Raw genomic sequence first — 12,376 nt, forward strand, 5'->3', positions numbered from 1 at the left:
AACTGTACTCACACATTTTATCCACATTGTCCAGTGAAGGTTGTCTGTGATGTCTCAACTTATGGTATAGGTGCAGTCCTGTCACGTATTGTGAGCGATGGAAGAGAATGCTCGAAATGCTTCCCTTACTGCTGCAGAGAAAAACTACATATAGATTGACACAGAGGTGAGACTGGTTTGGAGTGTAAAATGTTTCAATCAGTACTTGTATGGGAGATAGTTTACCCTTGTTACGTATCATAAACCACCAGGGCCCATTTTCAATTCACAGAAGGGTGTTTCACTAACAGCAGCAGCACGAGTATAGGGATGGACTCTATATTTTGGAGGTCACAGTTACCAGGTTGAATTCAAAAGGATGAATAATCATGGAAATACTGATAGATTGCTCTGTTTGCCTTTGGAAAAGGAGGTAACAGAAAAATTTACAGAAAAAGACACTCCTCTTGACGTATTCTCCCTAATGCAAATTGAAAGTCTCCCTATTACAGCAGAGATTATTCAAATGGAAACCAGAAAAGACACCTCACTCCCTCAGGTCTACATGGCCACCCAAAATGGCTGAAATGTGCAACAGAAATCCGACTTCCCCATTTTTACCAGTGCTTGGATGAACTTGCCCTTGACGGGTGTTGCTATATGTGAGGATTGAGAGTTGTTGAACCATCCAAGCTGAGAGTTAAATTTTTGGAGGAGCTACATGCCAGTCATCTAGGCTTGGTTAAAATGAAAGCATTGCCTTGAAGCTTTGTCTGGGATAGATCAGCAGATCTAGCAATTTGTCATAAACTGTACAGGGTGCCAATATGTCCAGAAGATGCCAAGAGCAGCACCTCTCCATTCCTGGAAATGGCCTGCATTGCCTTGGCAGAGGGTTCATGTGGATTTTGCCAGCCCATCCATGGGAACAGTTTTGTTGGTTGTAGTGAATGCAGCTACAAAGTGGCCAGAAGTTTTCCCAATAGCCCCCACTACAGCCTCACACACTGTTGATCTATTGAGAAGACTCTTCGCAAGGACTGGTGTTCCAGAACATATAATCAGTGACAATGGACCACAGTTCGTGGAGGAACAGTTTCAGTCATTCCTAAAAATAAATGGAATAAGTCATTTTACATCTGCACCGTACCAGCCAGCTACAAATTGCTTGGTGGAAAAGTTTGTCCAGAGTTTAAGGAACGCACTGTGAACGATATCAACAGGACACGCTACATTAACACTGAACCAGAAGTTTGCAAATTCCTTCCTTGAATATCATAAGACAACACACTCCACAAACAACAACTCACCAGCTATGATGTCCCTGGGTTGTCCCTTGCATTCACGCTTGGATCTCCTCACACCCAATCTCAGAAGGAAGATGCAAAACAAACAGCTGGGACAAATTGAAGGCTCCTCAAACAAGGAGGTTTAATGTTTTACTCCTGGACAAACAGCCCTGGTGAGGGACTACAGGGGTTATCAAAAGCGAGTACTTGGAAAGATTAAGGACAGAACTGGACCACTCTCCTACACAGTGGAGATTGAGTCTGCTATCATCTGGAGATGACGCATCGATCAGTTGAGGGGAGCAGAGCCAATTGATGGAGAAGAAAGTTGGCTACCACTGTCAGAATCACTTCCTGAGGTCTCAGAGGCAAGTCCTACAATTACCACAGAGCAGGCCCCAAAACCTAAGATTGTTTCACAGCCACAGGTCTCACCTGCCAAGCGAAGTAAGCCTTTGCCTTTCATCAGGAAAGACATTATCACACAAGAGTAAGAAATCCTCCACACCAAATAAATCTTTAAGCCTGATGAGACAATTTAAAATAAAACTGTCTATACTGTGGATGTCTTTATATAGTAGTTGTATTGTGTAATATAACGTGTATATAGATGAGGTGCATTCTATAATTGAGTTGGAGTTTATAACTAAGCTGGAAGGAGTATTGTGCATTTATTATTTCAGTAATGTTTGAGTAATTTTGAGTAAACTTGTATACACATATCTGCAGCATGCTGCCACCCAAACTGGACCCCCTACAATTCGCCTACCGACACAACTGATCAACAGATGACACAATAGCCACTGCTCTACATACCGTGCTTAGACACCTGGAGAGGAGGGATGCTTATGTGAGAATGCTGTTCTTGGATTACAGCTCAACATTAACACCATAATTTCCTTCAGGCTTGACAAGAAGCTCAAAGACCACAGCCTTCACCATTCCTTGTGTAGCTGGATCCTGGACATTTCCTGTCAGATCGCCGGCAGATGGTAAGAGTGGGCTCCCTCACCTCTGTCCCTCTGACCCTCAACACAGGTGCCCCCCAGGGCTGTGTCCGAAGACCTCTCCTTTACTCTCAGTATACCAATGACTGTGTTGCCACCCACAGCTCCAATCTGCTAATTAAATTTGCTGATGATAATACATTGATTGGCTTAATCTCAAATAATAGAAGGACAAATAATGGAAAGACAAATCAAGGTAGGACATCCACAGTAAATGGTAGGACACTGAGGAGTGCGGAGGAACAAAGAGATCTGGGAGTTCAGATACATAATTTCCTGAAAGTGGAGTCAAAGGTAGACAGGGTTGTAAAGAAGGCTTTTGGCATCTGGCATTCATAAATCAAAGTATCGAATATAGGAGTTGGGATGTTATGGGGAGGTTGTATAAGACATTGGTGAGGTCAAGTTTGGAGTATTGTGTACAGTTCTGGTCACCTAACTTTAGGAATGATATCAGTAAGATTGAAAGAGTGCAGAGAAGGTCTACTAGGATGTTGCCGGGTCTTCAGGAGTTGAGTTACAGGGAAAGATTGAACAAGTTAGGACTTTATTCCTTGGAGCGTAGAAGAATTGGGGGGAGATTTGCTAGAGGTTTACAAAATTATGAGGGGTATCAACAGAGTAAATGTGAATAGGCACTTTCCACTTAGATTAGGAGAGATAAATATGAGAAGACATGGCTTTAGGGTGGAAAGGGAAAGGTTTAGGGGGAACATGTAAATACGCTCTCACTCTTAAGTTTTAAGAATAAATTGGATAGGTACATGAATGGAAGAGGTCTGGAGGGTTATGGACTGGATGCAGGTCAATAGGGCTAGCGGAATAATGTTTTAGCACAGACTAGAAGGGCCGAATGTCCTGTTTTCTGTGCTGTAGTGTTCCACGGTTCTATGGTTCTAATAACGAGGCAGCCTACAGTGGTGTCAGGACAACAACCTCTCCCTCAATGTCGCAAAAACAAAGGAGCTGGTTGTGGATGACAGGAGGAATGGAGACAGGCTAACCTCTATTGACATCAATGGATCTGGGGTTGAGAGGTTAACAGTTTTAAGTTCCTCGGCATCCACATCATCAAGAATCTCACGTGATCTGTACATACCGGCTGTGCGGTGAAAAAAGCTTCTCTTTCACCTCAGACAGTTGAAGAAATTTGGTATGGGCCTCCAAATCCTAAGAACTTTTTACTGGGGCACAACTGAGAACATCCTGACTTGCTGCATCACTGCCTGGTATGGGAGCTGTACTCCCCACAATTGCAGAACCCTACAGAGAGTGGTGTGGACAGCTCAGTACATCTGTAGATGTGAACTTCTCACTATTCAGGGCATTTACAAAGACAGGTGTGTAAAAAGGGCCCAAAGGCTCATTGGGGACCCAAGTCACCCCAACCACAAACTGTTCCAGCTGCTACCATCCGGGAAACAGTGCCGTAGCATAAAAGCCAGGACCAGCAGGCTCCAGGACAGCTTCTTCCACCAGGCCATCAGACTGATGAACTCATGCTGATACAATTGTATTTTAATGTTATATTTACTCTCCTGTATTACAGATTACTATAAATTGCACATTGCACATTTAGATGGCGATGTAACATAAAGATTTTTACTCATCTATATTAAGGATGTAAGTAATAAAGTCGATTCAATTCAGTACACTGTATGTATATATATATTATTGGATTAGGCATTCTAAATAATTAATTACAGTTTATATGTAAAAATCTGTTAATTGTATATGTCATCATGTACCAAGTGGTACATGTGCACCACGCTTAAAGTAAAAACAAAGTTACACTCACATTTTCAGACTCCTGTGTTTTCTTTTGAATCACTTTAATGTTTTTAAGTTACAAAACATAACAGCCCTAATTAACCGATGGCCAAATTAACCAGAATCCATTGCATCATGCTTTCCATTCAAATGTTGATCCTAATTAATTCTGGATTAATCTATTTGAAACAATTATACTATGAAAGACAACTTTATGTATTTATGAAGTACAATTCAAAGTAAGAGGCCCCAGTTATTCATTAATGCAAAGCATTGCACAAAAGGTTCATTAACAGCCTCCTAATTTATGACAGCGAACTTGATGCTATTGTGGTGGGGGATAAAGGGGGATTAAACATCAAAAAGAATAACAATATGTTGCCATTACCAGTACACTTTTATCTCAAGCCCTGAGATATGAGAAGGTAAAGAATACAGCAGAAGTAAGTGAAGCACCTAACTGCATCAACAGTCACTATCAAGGTTTGCATATCAACATGAACCAGGTACAACCTTTACAGGCATGCTCAGCAGTTCAAGAGCACAGAGGACATATGAGACAACTTTACCAATGAAGTTTCTGCAATTGAGGGAGTGACCTTGAGTGTCAGACCCTTGGCAGTTTAACACACACCTATAGTTTCACTGCAAAAATGTGCTGGAAAGGTTTGGGAAAGCTGCCCAGTTTTGGTGCGTGACAGGGAAAAGCATTCTTTAAGCTTCTCAGAATCCTATCGAATGTGACTCAAGTGATCTTTGGACCAGAGGGTTGGTTAAAAAAGACTCTGTGCATTCTGTACCCTCTCCTTGTGAAATCAGATGTCCCTAGGCCAAAGCTATGTGGAAACTCCAAATAAAGATTTAGGTTTAGGAGATCAAGGAGACCCTGCTTCTTTCATGTTCAGGGTCTTTTAGGGACAGTCTCGGTTGAACCAATTCTGATGGCTTCCTATCAAGTGTATTGTGGCAGCTTGCCAGAACGAATCACAATGTTTAGGTCTATTACATATAAAAACACTCAGCAGGAGTGCCCATTCCATCCTAAGAAGAATAGCATTTTATGTATCTTTTTGAATCTTTCAGTTATTTTGCAACCTGTTACTGTTGCATATCACATCAATTTGACATTGTCACGATAGCAGTTGTAACCATGGTCAAAACCCAACTCAGACTCTGTTTCATTGAACTATCTGACAGCATGTCAGGAGACTGGGCCATCATTGGGCAAATAAAAGTATCATAGCACTGAGAATGAACTTTGGGAAAGGCGCAATGAACAAAGACTCAGGAATAAAATCTTTGCTCCAGTCACAAAATTTTATCAATTTGTTGATGGAACTAGAGGGCATTGATTATTTAATTCTGACACAATATCAATAAGATAAACAAAAAAAATCACAAAACTATTCTTAATTCTATACTGAATCCTTTTGACATTTCTTATACTCTTTTCCACCAGGGATTCTAATGTCCAGCATCCTGATAGTAGCCGCTTGCAGTGTCATTCAATGTTTACCACAGTTCTTTTTGAATGTGATGCTGTCTCAGTGGATAATGTTTGCTGGCCCATTTCTGTCCTTCCAAATGAAGTCATGAGTTTCTCTTCTTCAAAAGTTCACAACTCATGCCATACTCTGCTGCCAAATTCCCAATTGTGTGAGGAAAATGACCAATGGAAGAATGTGAATTATAGAAATTAAACAATTTCTCTGAAAGTCATGAACACAGCAAAGAATTAATTAGTGAAATCTACCTCCTTGTTTGGTATTAAGGTCCCACTAAGTTTAATTACTTAGTAATAGCGCAAGGATGGCAATCTCTGACTCTTGTGACAATGTTAAGCAGACCACAGAGATTTGAGGCCTATGGAATAACCCAAAAGCAGCCTTCCACCCAAAACTTTTCAGCATTGATGGAAATGAAAATACATGTAAAAAAAAAGGTTCCTGAAATTTGAAATTAAAACAAACAATGCTGCAAGACTTGGCAAGTCAGCCTGCGCCTATATAGAGAGAAACAGAACTGATATTTCAACTAATCAAACCTACAGGCAAAACATTGAATATGCTGGACATATGATAAGAAGATACCGATGGGAAACTTTAGCTCTGCTTCTCTCTTGGGATACTTTCTCATCTGCTTATTCCGTTTTTTTTTAATCTTAAAAATATATTGTCACATCTGCTTATGATTAAAAGCAACATAGAAAAGATTGGAAACCCTAACCTCTTCTTAATGCTGCTCGATTAATCTTATTGTGCTGATATTTAAGAATACTCTTTATGTATTTGTTGGAGATCATTATGATGTCTCCAGTTATGCTATATGTGTACAGCTGAGGTTTATAACCTGACAGAGTTGCTATTGTCTACATATGAATATAGAAACTCCTGTAGGAAGAATAAGGGAACTGATCATACTCAGTACAGCCTGATATTCATAGGTTCACAGAAAATTATAGAACAGTAAAGTACACAAGGTCATTTTGCTCATCAAGCACATTCGGGCTCTTTCAAAGAGCAATTCAATGTTAACACCAACCAAACTCCCCTCTGCTCTTTTCCCATATCTTTGCAATTATTTCCTGCAAGTACTTACCAAATTTCCTTCAGAAGATTGCAAATGAACTTACATTCCTCAACCTTCAATTTGAAATATCCTAATTCTAACTAATTATTGCTAGTAAAGACTTTCTACAATGTTTACTTTTGGTTCTTGTCAGTCACCTTATTTCTGAACTGATTTATTACTGGTCCTTCAACAACTGGAATGCTTTCTCTGCACTTACTCCATAATTAATGCATTGATTTCAAAAGAAACTTTCTAATTTTCTCTTTGTTGTCCTACTTCTTCAGTCCTCTATGAAACAGCAATTCCTTGTACATGGAATCAGCTGGTAAATTTTTTCTGTAATTCTCTGAAGCTTGATTTACTTCTTAAAGTTTTCTGGCAGATTGCGCATAATTATCCAGCTGGGGATAAGCTAATGCTTTCAATAAGTGCTGTATAGTGTTCTGGCTTTATAAGTCCAAGGATCATATTTATATTGCTTTATTATCTGTTTTGTTAAAGTTTCCCTCCTCACCTTTCAGAGACCTAAGTCTCTCTACTTTCAAGTCATTTCATTTAGCATGATTTTCATTCCTTTCCTTTCAACCAAAATATATTACCTTACATTGCATTTCGTCTCCCATGTGTCTACTCTTTCCACAAACCTCTTTATTTCTTTAAAGGTTTACCTATTAACTATATTCCCAGGTTTCGTAAAATCAATCATATACACTGTTACACTGTTAGCAAAACAAAATAGGAAAGAGTCATGTAAAAATATAATTCCTTTCATGGCATTAAGATATTCCAAATCCTGATTAGCTAATGAAGTATTTACAAAATGTGGACACTGTTGTAGTGCAGAAATTATTATAGCTAAGTTTCTCCTATTAAGATTCCACACATAAAAGATAACTGGCCAGTTAAGTTATTTTAATAATGTGTTAGCCAGCAGGAGAAGGTATGGGGCTCTTCAAAAAGTCCAAAATATTTCAAACATTCATTTGCTTTTTTGGATGCTTGGTTCAGCACGTCAGCTGAATAATCTATGATGGAATATTAAATAATTATTCTCAACATTTTGTTGTTTTATTCTTAAGTTCAAGAGACTTTAATGGTTTGATGATTTGCCTATAATTTATCGTCATATTGTTCTTTGTTGGTGTAATGTCAAACACGAATGAAACACTCTAATGATTCATCCATTTCATGCACACATGAATACAAGCAAGCCTCTGTGACCCCAAAACAGGAGAAGAAAGTTTACTACACCTGGTTGGTATGCTTAAGAAAGACATGCAAGGGAACAGGTCACCAAGAAAAGGGTAGTAAAATCTTGCATGGAGATGGTCTTTTAAAAATTGGGAAGGATATCTTCCCTGCTGGCCGAAGATGAATTCCTTCAGCCCTTCCAAATGAGATCTAACAGTTGGTGGCCTTCTATATAGATCCTGGAGAACTTCTTTAGACTTTTTTTAGACATTGTGAGTCCAAGGAGTACCAATTACTCCTTAAACTATGTGCAAAGTTCAGCAGTGACTTTTTCTCTCTTAAACAATTAGCTATTTTTGGTGACTCTCTATTCTGGATGAAAGGTTAGTTACTTTGGATTCAAGGAGTGAGAGAATGAAGATGAGAATCCACTCTGGGCTATTCTTGCACATAATTAAACATGTTGTTTCTAAAACCATTGAGGAGAGATTGAATGGGTGTCTACCCATTTAGTCGCAAATAGTGCAATGCACAAAAAATTTATATGTGGAAAAAATCAAGAGAATACTATGAAAAAAAAACGAGAAGTTTCACAGTTGAGTTCTTATGGTAATATGTAAATAGGATGCACAGAGTTGTAATGGTCAGATTTCATGGTTAACCTGTACTGATTTATTTGATTTCAGCTTAGCTTGGAGTTGAAAGTTAATATTAACTGCTGGAGTACTGACATGGAGGAAAAAGTGAAAATATGAATAAAATTTAACCTAGGAGATGTGTTTGGAGTTATGAGCCCAACTGTGATCTCCTCTGTAAAAGCACTAATTTCATTATATTTTTATCTAGTTATGCCAAAGAAATTTATCTAAAAGTTATTTTGACCACAAACAAATTTCCTAGTTTATCAGGTAGGTATACAGTAATTACAATAGCTTAAAGTTTAATATAAAACAGCTTTTGCATTGTTTATTGTTGTATTCCTATTTTGCAATTGGGAGAATACACAATAGTCTCATTATTCATTGTCAAGAAAAAGATTATTAAATAGCACACACTGTCCAAAAAACTTGAGGTTTCCAAACTCCATTGAAAAAGCAGGCTCAAAGGGATATTGTCATGGAGTTTCACTTCCTCGTGCAGTCAGTCCGAAAAAAAACTTTTGTTTAGAAACTACCACTTTAGTTACCACTGTAAATTCACTTTTAGAACCTACCCAGAGCAATTCAAATTTTATAGTTGCCATGAAATTATTTGTATCTAATCTATTTTAGGACATTTTGTGTCATGTTAATTATTGGCAAGTCTTCTTGAAGCTTTCTTTTCTGGACAGGATTTCTATTATTAAGTATAATTTGTTATCTTAATTAAGTCATTGATCACTGAATAAGAATCAGAAGGTAATAAACTGCAGCTTTATGAGTGTTTAAAGAAATCTCCAGACCTTTTGAATGTTTTGTGTAGGACAAATTAAGACAATTAACTAATTGGCCGTGTTACTTCGGATATATTTCCTTGCTTAAGAAAATTAATTAATCTCTACCTTGGTTAGATGAACAAATCGTATCAAGAAACTGGAAGACAATCTGAAGTATACAAATTTGAATCCATCAGAGTTCTCAATGGTTCATTTTAAAAGGTCAGTGGAGCCCTGGTTTTCATCTACTGTCTTGAAAATCACAGTGCAAGGCTATTGTCAAATTCAAACAACCTTCCCCTGTTATTGGTATAACCATGCTTCAATATGTTTTAATTTCTTTACACTTGCTATTCGATGAACATAAGTGGATTTTTAAAAATACCCTATGTGTAACTAGGGGCCGTGCACAATCCAGATTTGATGGAGACAGCCGTGAGAAGTGCAGAGGAACATCTGGAGTAACTTCTGAAATGCTTGCTTCGCTGCCGCTGCTACTGTGCGATCAAGAATCTCTGGAGATGAAGGCCCCAAATCCTCGACTTTGTGTATCACCTGTTGCCGGGGCCAGGGTCGAAGCGCTTGGCAGAGATGGTGCTCAGTGCTCGGTGTCGAATAGGTGGTTGGAGGCTCAGAGTTTTTCGGATGGACTCGGAGTCGGACTGTGGTCGGATGCTTCTGTGATGCTGCACCGGCAAGTTGGCGGCGCTGGAGGTTTACCGTCTGCGTGAGATGATGGGACTTTTGAGAGACTTTGAGACTTTTACTGTGCCATGGTCTGTTCTTATCAAATTTAAGTGTTACTTTGCACTGTTGTAACTATATGTTATAATTATGTGTTTTTTGTTAGTTTTTAATTTGGTTTGGCATGTGTTTTTCGTGAAAAACATTTTATCATTTCTTAATGCATGCATTACTAAATGACAATAAAAGGGGACTGCGTGTTCTCATAATCATAAATAGTGGCATTTGCACAAAGAGCGATAAAGTTAATGAACAAACAGTTATGTTTGGCCAACACAATGAATTCTGCAGATGCTGGAAATTCAGCAACACACATCAAGGTTGCTGGTGAATGCAGCAGGCCAGGTGCTGTTTGCTACTTTATTTCAGGTAAAGTAAAGGGTCTATCAAAACTTTTCATTGGCAGGATGAGAAGGGGACCATTCTCACCATTTTAGTCCAAGGACTAAAATTAGGATGTTCAGCAAGAGAAACCACATCCACAATGTTTTGTGACACAAAATTTGGATATAATTTGCAATCCAAAGTGTAAGATTAAGGTTTTAGAAAGAAACCAAATCATTTCTTCTTAATTTCCCAACATTGGTATTCTTTAAGTGACGAGTCTTTGAGCTGAATGTAAGAAATGGCTGTCAAAGAAAGTGAACAATATACTTAACACAAACACGAGACAATCTACAGATGCTGGAAGTTCAAGCAACACACATCAAAATGCTGGCCTCGACCCGAAACGTCGACTGTACTTCTTCCTATAGATGCTGTCTGGCCTGTTGTGTTCCACCAGCATTTTGTATGTGTTGTCTGAATATACTTAACACTATATTTCTGTGTTTCTCCAGCAACTGTACCTAAAGCATATATTTGGGGCTAAAGCTATTATTGAAAATATTATAGTAGGACATTGAAAATTTCAAGGCAAAACCATGCTTGATCAATCTACAGGACCTCTTTGAAGATTTGTAGTGTGACAGTTAAGTAAATAGACAAAGGTGTGTTATAAATAGGGTATAATGTGGCAAGATGAGTTACTGCCCATTTTCTCAGAAACATATAAGTATTATTAAATTGATAAGAGACTAGAGACAGTCAAGTTGCAAATCTAGGTATCTTATTGCATGGTTCACACAATGTTAGTGTGCAAATAGAGTACGTAAGTAAGGCAGTGAACAGAATGTCACCAATATTGCAATGGAAATTTTATTACTAAAGTTATGTTTCAATTACATTGGACATCAAAGATTTTGCTTCCTGAATATTTTTAGGTGAGTCTAATGAATTTTGGGCTGCTAATCATGAAAATCACCATGAAATTTCCCTATCACACACTGTTTTTTGAAATCGTCTATATTTGTTATTTCAATTCATAATTCAAGTCAGAATAACTGATGACAAGATTAAGGAAGATACTTTTGTTGGTCCACAAATCAATCAGGTCATCAATGACGGGAAATTTAAAGAACTTCTAGTGCAACTAGACAAAATCACATGGAAGGCATTCAAGGACAGAAAAAGCTTGGAAAATGTGCAGGTCAGGTGGTTGGTGGCTGGGCTGAGTTATTCTCCGATCTTGACAATCGATTTGCAAACATTTTATCACCTTGCGAGGAGACATCATCAGTGTGCTGATTCTTTCATGGTGTGTCCTCCAAATGCTTGGTCTTTATATACTGATTGTTCATCATTATGGAAACTCAATTGTGACGTAGGGAGGGGTCTCGTCGCTGATTGGTTGCGTGGTGAACTCTGTGCGTTGTGGTCTGGAATTTTGCCCACATTGGCTTATAGATAGGATCGAGGTCTACATGTCTGTTTACAGAATTGTTTGTAGAAAACCATACTTATAGGAATTTTCTTGATTGCCAGGTGTTTGATTACACCATGCATTTCACTGATGCCCAGTTGAACGTGTAGCCCTCTCAATCTCTTTCTGTTTCTCGATTTCCCAGTGGGTACTGTGGACTGCTTGCCTGGTGTTTGAACCCATAGCTCCTAGAAAAGGCTTTGAGTATCTGAGCAGCTGAACTGTAGACCATTCCTCGATACAAGTGTCTCTAGTAGTCCATGGCGAGCAAATACAGCTTTCAGGTGATGTATAACAGCTGCTGAGGATGTACAGGACAGTTTCAAAACCTCAACATTCTGTGAGTAGTAATCCACAGTATCGCACACACCTCAATTTGAACCTTTGTAGGCATTGAGGAAGGTCATCCAAGTGCTTCGAGCTGAGGAGGCTGACAGGGCCTGTGGTCTGTTTCAAGGAGGAATTGAGTGTCTATCAAGTAGCAGCTGAAGTCTTCACAGGCCCACATGAGAGCCATTGTCTCCTTTCCGATTAAGGCATAATGTTGTTCAGCAGGAGTCAGTGCTCAATGCATATGCCACCAGTTTCCATACACCACTGCAGTGTTGCG

General features: G+C 38.8%; 1 long non-coding RNA gene across 1 annotated transcript; it reads left to right on the plus strand.

Moving 5' to 3' along the window:
* Window positions 1–9,113: 9,113 nt before the first annotated feature.
* LOC140204564 (uncharacterized) lies at window positions 9,114–10,010 on the plus strand. Its single transcript, XR_011887671.1, has 3 exons — window positions 9,114–9,204; window positions 9,357–9,443; window positions 9,622–10,010. It is a non-coding gene; the product is annotated as an uncharacterized lncRNA (long non-coding RNA).
* The last annotated feature ends 2,366 nt before the right edge of the window (window positions 10,011–12,376 follow it).

Source organism: Mobula birostris, chromosome 10, assembly GCF_030028105.1.
Source record: "Mobula birostris isolate sMobBir1 chromosome 10, sMobBir1.hap1, whole genome shotgun sequence".
Lineage (NCBI taxonomy): Eukaryota > Metazoa > Chordata > Chondrichthyes > Myliobatiformes > Myliobatidae > Mobula > Mobula birostris.